The sequence below is a fragment of the Scyliorhinus canicula genome, chromosome 14 (genome assembly GCF_902713615.1).
Source record: "Scyliorhinus canicula chromosome 14, sScyCan1.1, whole genome shotgun sequence".
Classification (NCBI taxonomy): domain Eukaryota; kingdom Metazoa; phylum Chordata; class Chondrichthyes; order Carcharhiniformes; family Scyliorhinidae; genus Scyliorhinus; species Scyliorhinus canicula.
The window spans coordinates 89,352,775-89,371,883 of NC_052159.1; positions in this window are offsets into that span (position 1 = coordinate 89,352,775).

The window sequence follows — 19,109 nt, forward strand, 5'->3', positions numbered from 1 at the left end:
GATGGTTTTATTCTGTACAAGCTTGCATTCATGTACATGAGAGATAAGACCTGGAAAGTTGCCAAGATCCTTCTACAGAACAAAGACACAAACTCAACACATATACAACTTTCAAAAATCAATAGCTCTCCCCAGTTGAATGTGATCCAATCCCTGAAGCTGCTATGTTTAAACTTATCCAATAGAATCGCGAGCAACCCATGATTAATCCTCATCCTTATAGCTATGTACAATCTTAGTATCCTGTGCTGATTGTTTGTGAGAAACAGGACAACAGAACCAGTGCCCTTGTTTCACAAAGACCCCCCCCCCCGGGTCAGAGAATCGGCGGGGGCCGGCGTCAATCCCGCCCCCGCCGTGTCCCGAATTCTCCGCCCCCCGAGATTCGGCGGGGACGGGAATCTTGCCGCGCCGGTCGGCGGGCCCCTCACACCGGTCGGTGGGTCCCAAGTGGTGATTCTCCGACCCGCGATGGGCCGAAGTCCCGCCACTGACAGGCCTCTCCTGCCGGTGTGTATTAAACCACCTACCTGACCGGCGGGATTGGCGGCGCGGGCAGGCTCCGGGGTCCTGGGGGGGGGGGGGGGGGGGGTGCGGGGCGATCTGACCCATGGGAGTGCCCCCACAGTGGCCTGGCCTGCGATCAAAGCCCACCAATTGGCGGGCGGGCCTGTGCCTTGGGGGCACTCTTTTTCTTCTGCCTCCGCCATGGCCTTCACCATGGCAGAGGCGGAAGAGACACCCTTCCCTGCGCATGCGCCGGTATGACGTCAGCAGCTGCTGACGCTCCGGCACATGCGCGGACTTACGCTGGCCGGCGAAGTCCTTTTGGCCCCGGCTGGCGTGGCGCCAAAGGCCATTCACGCCAGCCGGCGGAGTGGGAACCACTGCGGCGCAGGCCTAGTCCCTCAATGTGAGGGCTTGGCCCCTAAAGGTGCGGAGAATTTCACGCCTTTGGGGCGGCCCAACGCCGGAGTGGTTCACGCCACTCCAACACGCCGGTACCCCCCGCCCCACCGGGTAGGGGAGAATCCCGGCCAGGATGTCAGAAGTGATGTCTCTTTGGTCAAGTTTCCTATCCTAAATCCCATTTGATTACTCATTACTGCTGTGTCCTAAAAAAAACATGTTTCATGGTTAATAATGATTACTCAGTATTCTTCCTATAATTCATCTCAATCCTTAATAAAGTAACTTATGTAAAACTAATCTAGTGGCTTGCTAACTATTCAGTTTTAAGAAGTATCATCGCTGAACTCCCCCCCCCCTCCTCCCCCCCTCAACATGGCCTGCGGCAGTTCAAGAAGACAGCTCACCACCACCTTCTCAATGGCAATTAGGGATCGGCAATAAAAAATGCTGGCCTAGTCAGCGATGCCTACATCCCATGAAAGTAGTTTTAAAAATTGACATTGAGCTTCTTGAGTGTTGTAGGAGCTGCACTCATATATGCAAGAGGAGAATATTGGGCGCGATTCTCCGCCCCCCACGACGGGTCAGAGAATAGCGGGAGGGCCTTCCCGACATTTTTCCCGACCTCCCGCTATTCTCCCCCCCCCCCACGGCCGCCGCACGATACGAATCGCTGCTCGCCGTTTTTTTACGGCGAGCAGCGATTCCCCCCTATCCGATGGGCCGATTTCCCAGGCCTTTACGGCCGTTTTCACGAACTCCAACACACCTGCTCTCACAGTTCGTGAAAACGGCCGCAAAGTGCTGTTCTCGAGAACCATGGCACCGATTGGCACGGCCGCACCACAGTGGGCACCGATCGCGGGCAGCGGGTCTGAACCCCGCGCACTCTTTGTTCCTCCGCCGCCCCGCTGGATCAGTCCGCGGGGCGGCTGAGGGGCATAACGGCCCATGCATGCGCGGGTTTCACGCATATGCGTGCTGATGTCATCCGCGCATGCACGGGTTGGAGCCGTCCAATCCGCGCATGCGCGGCTGACGTCATTGTGTGCGTCAGCCGCCGTTACCCTTGGCGTGTGGGCTTAGCGAAGTTCGCTAAGCCTGCGATGCCGGAGTTCACGGGGCCCCGCTGCTAGCCCCGACCGGGGAGCAGAATCGGGTCCCGGGAGGGGACGCGGAGGCTGCCATGAAACACGGCCAGTTTCACGGCAGCCTTCACGACTCTCCGCATTTGCGGAGAATCGCGCCCATTCAATCAAACTCTTGACTTGTGACATGTAGATGATGGACAGATTTAGGGATGTCAGAGAATGACTTACTTGCTGCAGAATGCCCAGTCTCTGACTTGCTTTCGTAGCCACAGTATTTATAAGGCTGGTCAATTCAATTTCTGGTCGATCATGACCTCCAGGTTGTTAATAAGTGGAACTCAACGATGCTATTACCATTGAATCTCAAGGGGAGATGGTTAGATTCCCTCTTGTTGAAGATGGTGTTTGCCCAGCACTTCTGTGGGGTGAATGTTTCTGTACTTGTCACTTATCAATGAAACAGTGAATATTGTCTATGTTTTCCTGCATGCAGGGATGGACTACTTTAGTACCTGAGGAGCTGCAAATGGTACTAAAGTTAATGTATTCATCAGCGAGCATTCCCACTTATAACCTTGTGTCGAAGGGAAGATTATTGACTATGCAGTTGAATGCGGTTGGGAATGTTTCAGCCTTAGCTTTTGCACTGGCATGTTGGCTCTGCCAACATTGAAGCTGGGGATGCTTTTGGATCCCCTTCCTCCTATTAGTTGTTTAACTTCACCACAATTCATGATTGGATGTGGCAGGACTGCAGAGCTTTGATCTGATTGTTTAGCTCTTCCTCTAGAATGCTGCTTCAAATGTTTAGCAGACAGGTAGTTCTGTCTTCTAGCTTCACCAAGTTGACATCACATTTTTAGCTATAGCTGGTGCTGCATTTTGAAAGACAACTGTATCATGACAACCTTCAGTATATCTGACATTGACATGTCGGAATCTTTACACATCACACAGAGTGTGTATATTTTAGAGAATGGAATAATTTCCTGTTGAGGCAGCTGACGTTTCTGTTGAATGCTTACATTGTGATGGAGACCACACTGCCCTGTAGCCACCTGGGTTGGCCACTTCCTCACACAAAATGGAAGAACGCAATGGTTACAGGGAAAAATGGACATTGGCAAAGAAACAAGCAGTTTGCAGAATCCCCTGTATTCTAGCTGCTACAGAAACCAGACAGAATTGTAACTAACGAGCTGCGCATATTAAGTGAGCGATTCACAGTGATTCCCAGGCACAATGGACACAACAGTTAACTGCAATCGCTACATTCTATAGAAGGTCAGACATTCCGGCGCCAGTGGAGTCTACGACAAAGGACACCAATAAGGTGTAAGGAACCGCCCGGTGATCAAGAAACAGCCCCGTTATTGGGGAAATTCAAATCAATCGATTGGGAAGAGACCCAATCGATTGCAGGTTTAGAGAGGGTCCGCCCAGAAGAACGTGAAGCCCCTGGGACCTATAAAAGTCAGGTCCCAGGACTGATTCACTCTTCTTGACCAGCCGGCCCTCCTAGCAGAACACCTTTGCAGCAGAAGACCTTGAGAAGGAGAGGCCTGGTCAGCAGCCGCCATCAAGTAAGTGTCATACAACGCACGCTACGAGAGTAGACACTCCTGACCCCTTTAGTCCACACCAACTGGAAGCCTGCGGATCCAGGAAAAAGCAAGAGGCCATTGTTCCCTGATCAGGCAGTTCCCTTATTCCAGATAAGTATTGGCCTGTTAGTGGTAGGAATAGCCTAGTCTTTTAGTTTTATATGCATAAGTAGTAGATAACTGTATTATAATAAATGTGTCTTGTTTGAACTTACTAACTGGTGTATTGAGCTATTGGTCTGAACTTGAACTTGAATCTTGTGGCGGTATCTTAACGCTACCTGGCGACTCTAGAGCTAAGGAATAAAACAGAGCCAAATTGAGTGTAAAGCACACTCACCAAGAACGAGCAAAAGTTAGTGGCAACTCCGCCTGGACTCGACTAGAAGTGGCCCCCCCACTCCGAGAGAACCCAGCAATTTGAATCAGAAATTCAATTGGGAAAAGGAAAAACCACAAGTGTTCAAGTAGTTCAAATCAATCCTCATAATTCGAAAGTGTGTTTTTGCATGCGTAACTAACAGGGTTATAAGGTAAAACAGAGAGATTTTTGTGGCGACAAACTGTCGGGAGTTTATAATTCGGAAAATAGCGAAAGCCGTACCCATATTTTATAGCACTGCCTTATTATCCCTCTTTCCAAATTTAAAAGAGAGCAGAAGATAGGAGAAATGGCCATGCAGGCAATGGAACGCCTCATGCACCCCCAAGAGTTTGTGGTCGCAGCGACCAGCAGAGTAGGTCAGTGTCCTGTTTGGGAGCTGGAACTCAGGAAGTACCTCAAAGGGAAAGGATGGCCCCTTTGGAGTGAGCTTTGTTCGAATGAGGAGACAGGTCCCAGGAGTATAGGGCATACTTGGTGGGAGAACCTGTCTGAAATTCATAAGAAAAGTTTGAGTAAAGCACGTAAGGCGATGGCAATTGTGTCCTGCTTTGCACAATTGCGAGGCACAGAGGAGGTTGGCAGGATGCTCCGAGCAGATTTAGAGGAGAGAAATAGAATGAGCAAAGTGGATGTCAGGGACAACGAAAGAGAGAATTTAGAATTAAGGCAAAAGTTGGCAGATAAGGATAGAGAGGTGGATGATGCCAAGAGGGCACGCCAGTCTTGTCTAGCCCATCTGAGCAGCTCCCAGGTACAATACGAAAAAGCCTATCAGGATGTGCAGCGTACAGTCTTAATAAGACAAGAATCAGAGAAGCAGGTAGAGACACTGAAAAAGCAGTGTAGCGACCTGAAGGCAGCTTTAAGGGCACTCCATGCTGCCACCACTGAGCAAAGGCAAAGCACAGTGGACCATGCTAAATGTAGGAAACAGATTGCGGAGCTGCAATCTCTGATTTCTGTGCAGAATGGCTTCCAAGAAACCTTTGGAACGCAATTAGAGGAAGAGAATGCACCAGATTGGCAGGAGTTAAGCGAGACAGCGCAGCGATATGTTCAGGGAACATGTGCGCTAGCAACACAGCAGAAAAGGAAAGCGCCCCAACCCCCCACAGATCAGATAGCACCCGCACCAATGAACCCAGTCACCACCCAACGAAAAGCAACCACAGACGGCGCACCCGAGATCACATACACCACCCCCTTAACCGTGACTCAACTAAGGGACGCGTGTGAGAAAATCACCCCGTTCCTCCCCACTTCAGACCCCCACCAATTCTTTGCAAGAGTTAAACAGCAGACGACCATGTACGGCCTTGATGCACAAGAGCAGGTTAGGCTCACAGTTTTGAGTTTAGACTCATCGGTAGTAGCAGCCCTCCCCGACCCACAGAACATTGGAGGAGGCACATTAGAGGAAATACATACATCTATTTTAGATGCGATAGGGTATAACAGAGGAGACCCAGTTGAAGGCCTAAACAAGTGTAGGCAGAAAAAGACCGAGCACCCCACAGCATTTGCAGGAAGGCTGTGGATTCACTTCACTGCAGTTTTCGGTGAATTAGACCGCGCACATTTGACCCAAGATAACATGGTTAAATGGACCCGCACTATTATCTCCCATGCCACAGAGGCAGGACAGAAAGCCTGCTCTAATTACGACCCCTCAGAAGAGGCCCATAATGAAAAATGGGTCTTGAAAAGATTGTCCCGCGCTTGGGAGCAATCTGTGCACAATAAGACAGCATTTAAGAAGCCCGAGGAAGGGCAATCCGAAGTAGGCATCCAAGCAGTAAGAACGCATCAAAACCCCACATGGATAAATGAGGGACAGAACAGCCCCCCACAGAAGTCACAGGAATGTTTTAACTGCGGACATTTAGGGCATTTTGCTAGGGAATGCAATGCACCACAAAAACCTCAGAGAGGCCAGCAGACAGGCACTCTGAACAGGAACAGAGCGAAGCCTATTCACAGTATAGGGATGCACTCAGGACAGACCAATGTGGATGGAACGGACTGACGGTGTTCGGGCTCCCCCACTTGGTCTGTGACACCCTCTGGGACAGATCCGGACGACCGGTAGTCACAGTAAAAATTCGGGGAAAGCCCATAGAATTACTCTGGGACACAGGAGGGTCCCGCACGACCATTAATTCCTCCACTACACCACAGGCAAACACGTGGCTCACTACAGCCACAATAACACTCAGCGGCTTTACAGGACACTCACAGCAGGGAACCATTACAGCCCCTGTACCAATCCAGCTAGGGAATATCTCCACCAGACACCCCATTGTTTTAGTTGATCTGCCCCACACAGCAGAACACATACTCGGAATTGATTTTATGAATGCACACAGCCTGTCGTTTGACCCAGTCAATCAGTGTGTCTGGCGAATGGCAAGGTCTGAAAGAGCACCCGCAAAGCTCACAGCAGGTGAGTACGAACATAGGATTAGCGCAGTCGGCGACTATTGTTTTGACCCGACCACGCTCAGCATGGACAAACAGGTTAGGGCAGTTTTAAACAAACACAGGACAGCATTTGCCAGTCACCGGCACGACTGCGGCAGAATGACTGGATAAGTTCAGATTACAGGACCTGACTCGAGACCACAAAGACAGTATAGATTTCCCCTGGAAGCAGAGGGAGAAATCGGAAAGGTTATAGAGAGCTTATTAGAGCAGGGCGTACTAAGGACAGTAGCCTCCACTAATAATGCACCTATTTGGCCAGTGAGGAAGCCCGACGGATCATGGCGTCTGACCATTGATTATCGGGAACTCAACAAAGTTACCACAGCAGTAGCCCCCACGGTAGCAACAAGTCCCGAGACCATGCTCAAGCAGGGACTCAACTCCAAGTATTTTACGGTTTTGGACATTAGCAACAGCTTTTGGTCAATCCCATTGGCGAAGGCGTGCCAGTACAAATTCGCATTCACTTTTAAAGGTCAGCAGTACACGTGGACATGCCTCCCACAAGGATTCCACAACTCCCCCTCCATTTTCCACCGACAGCTGGCAAATGGACGATCAAAATGTTCCCGACCTGAATGTCTGGTACAGTATGTGGACGACCTATTACTGCAGACAGACACCAAGGCAGAGCACATCACGCTTCTGTCTGAACTCCTACAACTCTTACAATCGGATGTAAAGTCAACCCCAGAAAGGCCCAACTATTGGAGAATAAAGTGATGTATTTGGGTACAGTCATCACGCACGGCAAACGCGAGATCGAGTTCAAAAGAATTGACTCGATCGTCAAATTGCCCCTTCCCCAAAATGTTTCAGCCCTACGGTCGATTTTAGGACTGGTCGGGTACTGTCGGAACCATATTGATGGTTTTGCGACAAAGGCAGCCCCACTTTCAGACCTCCTTAAGAAAGGAGCCCCTTGGGAATGGTTTCCGCAGCATACAGAGGCTATGGAAGATTTAAAGAAAGCCCTTAGCGCAGCACCTGCACTACAAGTTCCAGACCCGCTCTCCCCCTATGAGATTGAGGTAGCAAGCACAGATCTGACTCTCTCGGCCAGGCTCCTTCAGGAACGGCACGAGCAGCTACGACCAGTAGCGTATGCGTCCTGACTTTTAGACCCAGTAAAGCAAGGATTTTCAGCCTGCGAAAGGCACCTACTCACAGTATTCTGGGCTGTACAGTACTTTTCGTACATTACCGGACTAAGCCCCATAACGATTCTAACCGAACACACCCCCACACAGCTTCTATTGGACGGACGACTGAAGGACGGTTCAGTTAGCCAGATCAGGGCAGCTAGGTGGACACTTCTTTTACAAGGACGGGACATCACAGTTAAACGGACTAAGACACACACCTTTTTAGCAGACAACCTCCAATACCCAGGAAAACCCCATGATTGTGAAATAGTAGCCCCCCTCCACAACACAGGACCCTTCATTGCAAAGACGCCCCCAGGAAGATAGGAAGTTCAACTCAAAGCCCCCAGCACACAGACACGTGTGCCCCCTTGAAGATTTATGTGGATGGTTCATCTACTGTTTTAAATGGTGAGCGCATTACAGGATGCGGCATCTATGTAGAGGATGCGCAGGGACGCGCATTAGAAGAGATATCTTTAAAGTTACCCGGTCACTTAGGCGCGCAGGCAGCTGAGCTCGCGGCCATAGCTTACATAGTGGACCACCCAGATTTGTTCCCCAGCCCAGCAGATATATATTCTGACAGTTTATGTGTCTGCAACAGTTTGACAGATTTTCTACCCCTGTGGAAGACAAGAGGTTTTGTTTCCGCGGATGGAAAGCCCCTTCCATCAGCCCCATTGCTCCGCCATATCCTATAACAGGCAAAGGCTAGGACTTATGGCATAATTAAAGTGAGAAGTCACCATTGGTCATCCCCCCCTGGAAATGTGAAAGCCGACGCACTGGCAAAAGCAGGTTCCAGGCACGGACATTTTTGGACACCCCCAGCTAGCGCCCCTGTGAGTTCAGTTCAGGTCTCACAGACAAACATTGAGGACCTTGTACAGGCACAAAAACAGGACAGCAATCTCAGGGAGATTAGTAGAGGAAAGATTTTGGCCCCATATGACAAGTTTAAACACGCTCTGAGCACACATGATGGTGTGGTTCTCAAATATAAATTGTATGTGGTTCCTGAAAAGGACAGGAATCAAATGATTGCCTTATTCCATGACAGTCATGGACATCAAGGGATAGACCCCACCAAAGCCCACCTGAGACAGCTCTGTTGGTGGCCAGATTTGAGAGAGGATGTAACACATTACATCGAAAATTGTTTGATTTGTGCTCAGAATAACCCGGAGAGGTATTCTAAGAAGGCACAGCTCAGTCACACTCGCCCCGTTAATGGCCCCTGGACAAACCTCCAGATCGATTTTATAGGTCCATTGCCCCCTTGCAGGAATGGCTATAGATACGTTTTGGTGGTCATTGATACATTTACGAAATGGGTAGAAGCATTCCCGTCTCGAACAAACACAGCCAAAACAACCGCAAAGATCCTGACACATCACGGGCGGGATTCTCCCCTACCCGGCGTGACGGAGGGTGCCGGCGTAGGGGAGTGGCGCCAACCACTCAGGGGTCGCGCCTCCTCCAAAGGTGGGGAATTCTCCCCACCTTTGGGGGCCAGCCCCGCGCCGGAGCAGTTTGCACCGGTAGACTGGCGCAAACACCCGGCGCAGTCGGAAGCGGGGCTGGCCGAAAGGCTTTCGGCGGTCGGCGCATGCGCCGGCAGTGACGTCAGCGGCAGCTGGCCGCTGATCTCACTGCCGGCGCATGCGCGATGCGGGGTTCTCCTCCGCGTCCGCCATGGCGGAGGCCGTGGCGGCGCGGAAGGAGAAAGAGTGCCCCCACGGCACTGCCCCGCGGAGTGAGCGGGGGGCCCCGATCGCGGGCCAGGCCTCCGTGGGGGCACCCCCCCGGGTCCGATCGCCCCCCGCCCCCCCCAGGACCCCGGGGGCCCGCTCGCGCCGCTGAGTCCGCCGCTTCCGAGGTGGTGTACACCTCGGCGGCGGGAGAAGGCCTCCCAGCGGCGGGACTTCGGCCCATCCGGGCCGGAGATTTAAGGTTAGTTGTTAAAAAAAGAAATCCCGCCGGCGCCAGCTGTTTTCACAGGCTGCCGGCGGGATTTGCACAACGCCGGTTTTTTACCGGCGGGAGAATTAGGAGACCTGCGGGAGCGGAAATCACGCCGCTTCCCGCCAATTCTCCGACCCTGCGTGGGGTCGGAGAATCCCGCCCCACATCTTTACTAGATGGGGACTCCCCAGAAGTATTGAGTCGGACCAGGGATCTCATTTTACAGGACGGGTCATGAAGAACGTCCTGACCATATTCGGCATTAAACAAAATTTCCACATTGCATACCACCCCCAGTCCAGCGGCATAGTGGAACGCATGAATCGGACTCTAAAGTCGACCCTTAGAAAGATGGTCCAGGAAAACAATACAACTTGGGATTCGGTGCTCCCATTCGCACTTATGTTTTTAAAGAACACTGTTCAGCTTCAACAGGTTTCACCCCACACACACTCATGACCGGACGCCCCATGAAAGGTTCTGAATTCCTTTTAGGACTCGACATGACCAGCCCAGAAGTGACGGCCCTCACACACGAGACAGCAGTAAAGCAATTAGTGGAAACTGTAAGATCGGCTCAGTTAGCAGCCGCAGTTAAATTGGGAAAGAAAAAGAAACAGAGCAAGGCTTGTTTCGACAGAACAGTACATTCCACAGAGTTTCAGGTTGGACAACAGGTAATGTTGCCTGTTTATAACCCCAGCACGTTTTTGGCCCCAAAATTTTCAGGTCTGTACTCCATTGCGGACAAAATCAGCCCTTCAGTATATAAGATAAAGTACCCCAACGGGAAGACTGCCTGATTCCATATCAACCAGTTAAAGGCATATGGAACACAGTCCAACCACACACACCATGTCCTGCTAGACGCAGCAGAACACCACGCCCCGCCCACAAGAGACGCATTTGCACCCTCCCCCTAACAGACCAGCACCTCATCGGACTCGACCTCGACTCCGCCCACTGACTTCAGACCACGCCCCGAAATGCCCACAAGCTGCCACAGCAGAGACAGCGACTGTGACTCTGACGACAGCCACAGCACGCCTCTCTACTGCCCTGATACAACAGACACCACACACACCACCTACGACCCCGACTACAGTGATTTGCAGATCACTTACATTAAGACACCAGACCCACACCCAGACCCACCGCCCAACTATGACAACCCCGACAACGTTCACACAAATTTGGACATGACCATTTGGCACCGAGACAACTCTTACAGGCTCGTCCGGAATGATCAGAGAGACCCTCGGTCACACAACTCACTCATAGCATGCCTGATCCATACAAGGGTATGGGATCCGGGAGAAGAGGATGACTTTAAGTCTGACTCCCGACACGGCAACCCCTTTGCGACCCTGTTCGCAGAGAATGAAGAGAATTGAGGTGTCCAGATGATGTAAAAAGAGGAACTGCTTGAGAGATAAACGGTGTCCTTTTCTGATGGAACCTGCAGTATGTTTCTTACATGTTTGTTTGTTTCATGTTTGTTTGTTTCATGTTTGTCTTTAACTCAGTTCAGAACGACTAGGAGGATTGGCCACAAGACTTTCAGCTGAAAAGTTTGTGACCATCTCACATTTCATCACTGTTCTTCTGTAGTGAAGATGTTTTGTTCCTGAGACCATTTCATAACTGCCCTTCTAATTCGATGGAAGTCTTGTCCGCAGATACCTTTGAGAACTTGTAAGATGCCAAATCAGCTGGAATGTCTGAAGCCCAGCTAAAGGCTTCCCCCTTGAATCCACTGGGAGCTCCCTAGCTCCAGTTTCATTACTGCTCTTCTGTTTGGAGGACAGAAGAGGCAACCCCCATGATAACTACATTCTTGCCCGTTCGTTTCAGGTCGCTCAGGCAGTGGAGAAACGGCATTGAGGACCCGCCCTGTCTGAGGACTCCCCACTGGTCAACTAAGCTCGGGTACAGCACAGCACGCCCTACCCGGGGATTCCACCCAAATCTTACCCGTCGCGGCCCATACGCAACTCATTCGAAAGTCTTATTTCTAAAAAGTTTGTTTTTGTTTCCTTTGTTTTAGGTAGCCCTTTGGTTGCCATTCCACATGCTATTTACATCCAGGAACATTGGGATGGTAAATTGCAAAACCTGCGAGACGGCTCGCAGTGACACAGTAGTTAAGTGTATGTCTGGTCTTAAATTCGTTTTGATAAAAAACAAATGAATGAGGGGAGTCACAGGGAGTGACTTGACCATTCATAAAGGGAAAATTTGACACACTAAAATTCAAGATGTTAAACGGATCACTAACAGACACTACGCTTGATCCCATAGCTTTCGGATATTCTGAGAAGGGACCAAAGTAGGATCAGAGCAAGATCAACAAGAAAAGAGGACAGAAGGAAGAGAAGAAAGAAGACCGCGATGAAGACCTATATGTTTTTAGTTATTATTTTTGTATTTTTGCGCGCAAACGCGAACCCCCTTTCCCCCACTACACCAGCCGTAAATGCTTCCCGACAACAGTTTACCCAGAGCCCAGTAACCCGTAACACTACCCCGACCTGGTGTACCAGATTCATGACTTGGTACTCCTTGTCTTATGTGATAGAATCGCTTTTGGCACTAGCGATTGTCTGCATCACAGTACAGACTGTTAGGATGAGGAAATGGTGAAGGAGAGCCTACCGCTCTCGTACCCCGGTATTAGGATCAGATCCCCTATCTTCGGATTTCCCCAGGCCCCCGAAACACTTGCAATGTGAATAAAGGATTTTTCTTTTGTTTTGCCATGCCATGTAAATAAAGGAACGTTTTTAAATGTTTTGTACCTCTGAGCTCGCCTGCCGAGTCAGAGAAATGTGCCATGAATGCTGCTGTAAGTTTGTACTGATAGGAAGTTTAGAATGATTGAATGTAAGTGAGTGTAGTTTATTGAAGGATAGTTAGAGGTTCCCGTTGTGATTTTGGTAATGCATTTCCCCTATGACATAGCGCCAAATAGAGATTGTAGGTAAACATCTTTCTGCATAGTTGAGGAAAGTGCAGAGGCCATGGAACTCGCTGAGGTCAGGGAACACAGACACCGTACTTAGGTGATCCTTCACGCTTTCGCGTTAGGATCACAAGGAGGGAGTGTAGCCACCTGGGTTGGCCACTTCCTCACACAAAATGGAAGAACGCAATGGTTACAGGGAAAAATGGACATTGGCAAAGAAACAAGCAGTTTGCAGAATCCCCTGTATTCTAGCTGCTACAGAAACCAGACAGAATTGTAACTAACGAGCTGCGCATATTAAGTGAGCGATTCACGGTGATTCCCAGGCACAATGGACACAACAGTTAACTGTAATCGCTACATTCGATGGAAGGTCAGACATTCCAGCGCCAGTGGAGTCTAAGACAAAGGACACCAATAAGGTGGAAGGAACCGCCCAGTGATCGAGGAACAGCCCCGTTATTGGGGAAATTCAAATCAATCGATTGGGAAGAGACCCAATCGATTGCAGGTTCAGAGAGGGTCCGCCCAGAAGGACGCGAAGCCCCTGGGACCTATAAAAGTCAGGTCCCAGGACTGATTCGTTCTTCTTGACCAGCCGGCCCTCCCAGCAGAACACCTTTGCAGCAGAAGACCTTGAGAAGGAGAGGCCTGATCAGTAACCGCCATCAAGTAAGTGTCATACAACGCACGCTACGAGAGTAGACACGCCTGACCCCTTTAGTCCACACCAAGTGGAAGCCTGCGGATCCAGGACAAAGCAAGAGGCCATTGTTCCCTGATCCGGCAGTTCCCTTATTCCAGATAAGTATTGGCCTGTTAGTGGTAGGAATAGCCTAGTCTTTTAGTTTAATATGCATAAGCAGTAGATAACTGTATTATAATTAACGTGACTTGTTTGAACTTACTAACTGGTCTGAACTTGAACTTGAATCTTGTGGCGGTATCTTAACGATACCTGGCGACTCTAGAGCTAAGGAATAAAACAGAGCCAAATTGAGTGTAAAGCACACTCACCCAGAATGAGCAACAGCCTGCAGAATTCGTTTATAACAAGGACATATAAGCAGCAAAAATTAATACATCAGGTATTTTAATTCAAAGTAGAATAAAACAACTTCAGCGAAAGGTCTTTCAAAAGTCACTATGAGCTGCAAAAAACATTAGCTGACCCCTGGGATCATTAAGGCATTCCAGACAAATGCGGGCAGAAATAGAAATGTGTCCCAAACAACTCCGTGTCCGACCATATATCTTAGACACCTGACATTCAAGCAGGCTCTTAGATCATTAAATCACAAATTGTTGATAAGCCACAAACCTGACCATTTGTCTATAGGAAATTAACCAATATCAAAGATAAGGGCCGGGATTCTCCGACCTTGCGGCGGCATTCTCATTCTCTGCCACCATTTTTCGGGCGCCTGTGGAATTCCTACCGCGCTGGTCGGGGGCTGTTGACAGCGCCCCCCCCCCCCCCCCCCAGAGATTCTCCGGGCCCCAATGGGCCGAGTGGCCGACAAGTTTGGCCCAGTCTTGCCGGCGTGGATTACTCACCTCACACGCAGCGGGATCTGGAAGGTAAGTGTGTGGGAGCCGTCCTGGAGGGGGGGGGGGGGGCAGCGGGAATCTGACACAGGTGGAGTCACGGTGGCCTGGCCCACAATCGGGGCCTACCGATCGGCAGGCGGGCTAGTTCCATGGGGGTCTACCTTACTCCACACTGGCCCCCGGGCAATATGGTGGAGCCCTACAGGGGCCCGGCGCGGAGTAAGGTAGACCCCAGCACATGTGCGGAAATATGCTGGCCGTTCCGCGCATGCACGAGATCACGCCCACCGTTCCGCACATGCACGGACTCGCGCGGCCCATTCTCCGCTGGTTGGAGCTGCGAGGATGACTCCGGCGGCAACCTAGCCCCCTAGAAAGGTGAGAAATCCTCACTTTGAGGGGCCATTGACGCCGGGGACGCCGGAGTAGTTGGCGCCGGTTTTCCCACCGGCGTGGGGACATGGCCCTATTTTTAGAGAATCCTGCCCCAAGTTACAGGAAAAGCCCTTCACTAAATTGGGGAAATTTTGTATAAAAAGAGGAGAAGTTTCGCAGAACAGCCACTCACTCCCTCTCCTGCTGGAGCGCAGTCAAAGTCCTGTTCTTCAACCTGCTTCGTCAAACAAATACCATCGTGGTTTTTGTAAGTATGTTTCTATTAAACTTTTTAGAAATGTATTAGAAATTCATATGAGATACTTTAGGATTTTCCATACTTAGATATATCCTTCTCTTAGAGAAGTTAGTTTTTTAGCAGATAACAAAAGACTGTTAACTGATTTATATTTTTAACAGATAAAAAAGGACTGTTAATCAATTTATATTTTGAACTCTGCAATTATGGCTGTATCAATTGAGAGTATTTTATAATTAAAAATACTATTAATAGAAATTAAACTGTGCAGAATTACTCTCAATAAGTTTTAGATCTGAGGCACTCGTTTGGGAAGTCTTAAATGACAAGGATCCATAACTGACAGAGGTAGGAGGTTTAGTCATGAGTGACCAGTCTGAACTTCTTCCACGAGAAAGGAACTGAAATCCTGTTTAACTGTTTGAGACACAGAAAAGTTACCTCTCCTCGTGAGAGTTATTCTGAGTCTCAACAGAGAAACAGATTTCCCTCTTTTGGTGGCTTAACTTGATATAGGTTAGTAAGATAGCCCCTTCGGATCTGGAATACCTAAACTGCTCACAACATGGGCACCACCAATTGCTTCCTGAATACTGGGAAATGTACAAACCCAATAATTCTAGATAATGCTATTTTACATCTATTTTACATGGATTCCCCAGTCCACAATGCAATATGATGGATACTGTGGAGACTTGGCATGAGCCAATGCCATAAAGGTGGAGTGCAGGCTGTGATTCAGCGACCTTGTTGTGCCCGGCTCAGATCAGAACTCAACTCAATTGCACAAGAGCCACAAATCACATGATCTGTTCCCTCATTGGGCAAGATCCAGAACAGCCTATTTAAATGAACCTAACGATTCATTTAAATACTCAGACGTTGGATTCACCTGACGCTCGGGACTCGGGACACCTCGCCTGGGTGCTGTTTGATATTGGTCCACACAAACATGGACCAGGGGTAACAGTTCCTCAAGGATTCTTGCAGGCCATTGGAGACACCCGGGTTGTCTGAGATAGGGAAGGGTGGTACCCTGGCACTCCCCCTAGCACCTTGGCAGTGCCACATGGGCACCGTGGTGGTGCCACCCTAGCACTTCTCTGGCACCGGGTGGCACTGCCAGGATTGCAGAGGCACTACCAGGGTGCCAGGTTGGCGCTGCCAGGGTTCAGGCCTGAGAGGAGTGAGGAGGAGGGTTCTCAGGGGCCTCGCCACAATTGGGGAGTGAAAGGGTTGATAAAGCAGGGAGGTGCAAATTCTGAAAGTGAAGGGGGAGACGGAGGGGGGGGGGAGAGATCAGGGCTGATGATCAAAATGGTACCCCGATCTGAAAGCAGTTGTTCCTGCTGGCAACATCAGATCGCCAACCGAAAATTACTCTAAGTGTGGCCTTGGCCGAGAGAAACTCTCCGACACCAAACAAAATGGTGACGTGCCATTGAATAGCAGGGTGTTTCTAGACACTGCAGTTGCCAAGAAACACCCCGCTAAACACGCCAGACAGTGGACTTAGTTCTAATTCCGCTGAATCACACCCGTAACCATTACCTTCATAGTCGCCACAGAGAAAGTAAGGGGTGCTGGTCCTCATATAGTAAAGGCCAGAATTGCCTTATTGTCTCTTTGTTGAAATGGATTAGATTGGATTGGATTGGATTGGATTTCTTTATTGGATTTGTTTATTGTCACGTGTACTGAGGTACAGTGAAAAGTATTTTCCTGTGAGATGCTCAAACAGATCATTAAGTACATGAAAATAAAATAAAATAAAAAGAAAATCCATAATAGGGCAACACAAGGTACACAATGTAAATACATAGACACCGGTATCAGGTGAAGCACATAGGAGTGTAATATTAATCAGGTCAGTCCATAAGAGGGTCGTTTAGGAGTCTTGTAACAGCGGGGAAGAAGCTGTTTTTCAATCTGTTCGTGCGTGTTCTTAGACTTTTGTATCTCCTGCCCGATGGAGATACATAAGTCTTATATCTAATATAATTCTCCACAGTAAGCCTCTCATATGACCTTTGTAGCCTTTATATTTTTAGGAAGCTTAACATTTAATGAGGTACTTCGTCCTGTTTTGCTACTCCTCTCCTCCAGGATATTAGCATACAACCATGTGACCACCTGGGGTGTCATATCTGATAAGCTTTATTGGTGATGGGAAGTGCAGATTTTCCGGTCATTTCACACTGTCAGAAGCCGTGGAAAGGAGCCCCAGGTTTTTGGTGGCACTAAGCCAAATGGTTGCATTCCAATTCAATTCCAGACGCAGAAATCATGGGCTGAAGTTTCTCATCATTTAAAAGTCCAGCCATCTGAACCAAAGTGTTGGCGAGTAACAGGCACAGGACCCAAGAGTAGCATTTTGTTGGTGATGACCAATTAAAGACCATCGTGGGGAATATCAATTGAGGATGGCGGCTCACCTTCCTGAGCTGTCCTGCCAATTAAGAGGTTGGCAGCCTTGGGAACGTAACCCCGAAGTGGTTGTGACTGCTGAGGCTGCAAAATGAAAGAAAGGGTGACTTCATGTCAAGACACCCTTGAACAACAGGCAAGTTTATTTCAGGAAGTTTGCACCAGGCCCCAGTGTTTGGAGGGGAGATTGTCATATTCCAGCGGTGCCACTTTGCCTTGGGGGGCCATTGCTTCTGGGGTGGGGCGGGACGAGGCTTTTAGTGGCATGGAGCTGCATTAAGGAGGGTGCCCCCTCATCACCCCCCCCCCCCCCCCCCCCCACCCCAAGGATTCCTAAGGAAGTTTACCCAGTGTTTAACTGGCAGCATCCTCAAACAACAGCTCATTGGGTACATATTGTCACAACTGGCCACGCTGTGAGCAACATATGCTGAGGTTCCCACCACTGATAATGTGCAGTCATGGTGGGAAGATTTTGGGTTCCTGATGCTTTCCTCACCAGATTTCCAGCCCCACCTTACAACCTGAATCCAAAGGGCTGGGGATATTTAGTCCCACTGGTAAAAATCCCAAGACTCTTCAAACTCAGAAACTCCACACACCTGCCTGCTTCCATTGATCCTGTCAAATATTCAATCTTGCAAATTACCTCAAGTGCTTTGAGAGTGAAAAATCAGGAAATGTGAAACTGTAGCCAGGCTGTGCCTCATTATCATGTATTTAAATGAGCTTATTCATAAATAGGTGAACATATTGCAAGAAGCAATAGAAAGCACAAGGGAATTGTTTGATTAAGAAAGCCAGATCCTGATTCTGCTAACCTCACTCTCAGCTCTGTTGGGGGGGGGGGGGGGGAATACAGAGGAGGGCAAAATCTTAATATTAGAATTAGATCATTCAGTCATGAAGTCAGGAAGCACTTTTTCGTACAAGGCATAGTGGAACTTGCACCCCTAAAAGTTGGATTCATTGTGAATTAATTGGAATTTTGTTAAGAAAATTTAAACAATCAGTAAAATACAGGTAGTAATTAGAATTTTCAAAATTCCAATTGATTATATTTTCACTTGCAAAAGAAATTACTTGAGGAAGTACTCTGTGGGAGTAATTTTTACCTTCAACATGGACTACTGGAACAAATCACCTTCCTGTTATAGAACTTACCAAAGTAGAAGCTTGTGAGAAGGGAAGGGAGAGGAGTGAATGCGAATCTGAGGAACAAGGGGGAGGGAAGGGGAGAAGAATGAGGAAGAAAGGGAAGGTGGGAAGTAGAGAGGAGAGGTGGGGGTGCGCCTAGGCAATACTAATCTTGTTGTGCTAGTTGCATTAGTTCTTGTTGCAGGAGATGATACAACCCTCTGGTAGTTACCACAGAAAAGGGAAACATTTGTATGCACTCCCTCTCAGAGAACTGAGGGTATGTTACCATGAGCCGAAACATGTTGCTGAGAGAGTGAAAGCTCATTCAAACATGCTTCCTGCCATCTCAGCATCTAGCCTCCTTATTTTATCTCCCTCCTTTTCCTCTTTCCTTGCATTCTCTCTCTATTCCCACTGTTCTTTCTCTCTATCCTTTACTATCCATAGCTCCCTTCTTACCCCTCTCCTAGTGTAGAGGATTAGGAGTCAAGATGAATGATGGAAATCCTGATGTTGTGGAAGTGTTGCAATTATGGAAATATTGCTCAGTGGAGGATGGGAGTGATTGTAGAGGTGGTAAGCAGTGAAAGCACCATTGGGAAAATAGTGCTGGTTAAGGGGACAGGATTGCAAAATTGATGATTTATTTATTGGAGGATTAGGGTGGAATTTGCAAACTCTTGTACAATTGGGGGATGGTGGAAACATCAGCAGGAGAATGAAATCAAGAGACCAAAGAAAATTGTGCTCAGTGAGCGGAAGAGGGATGATTAGAATGGAAGGGAGAAATGAAGGTACTAATG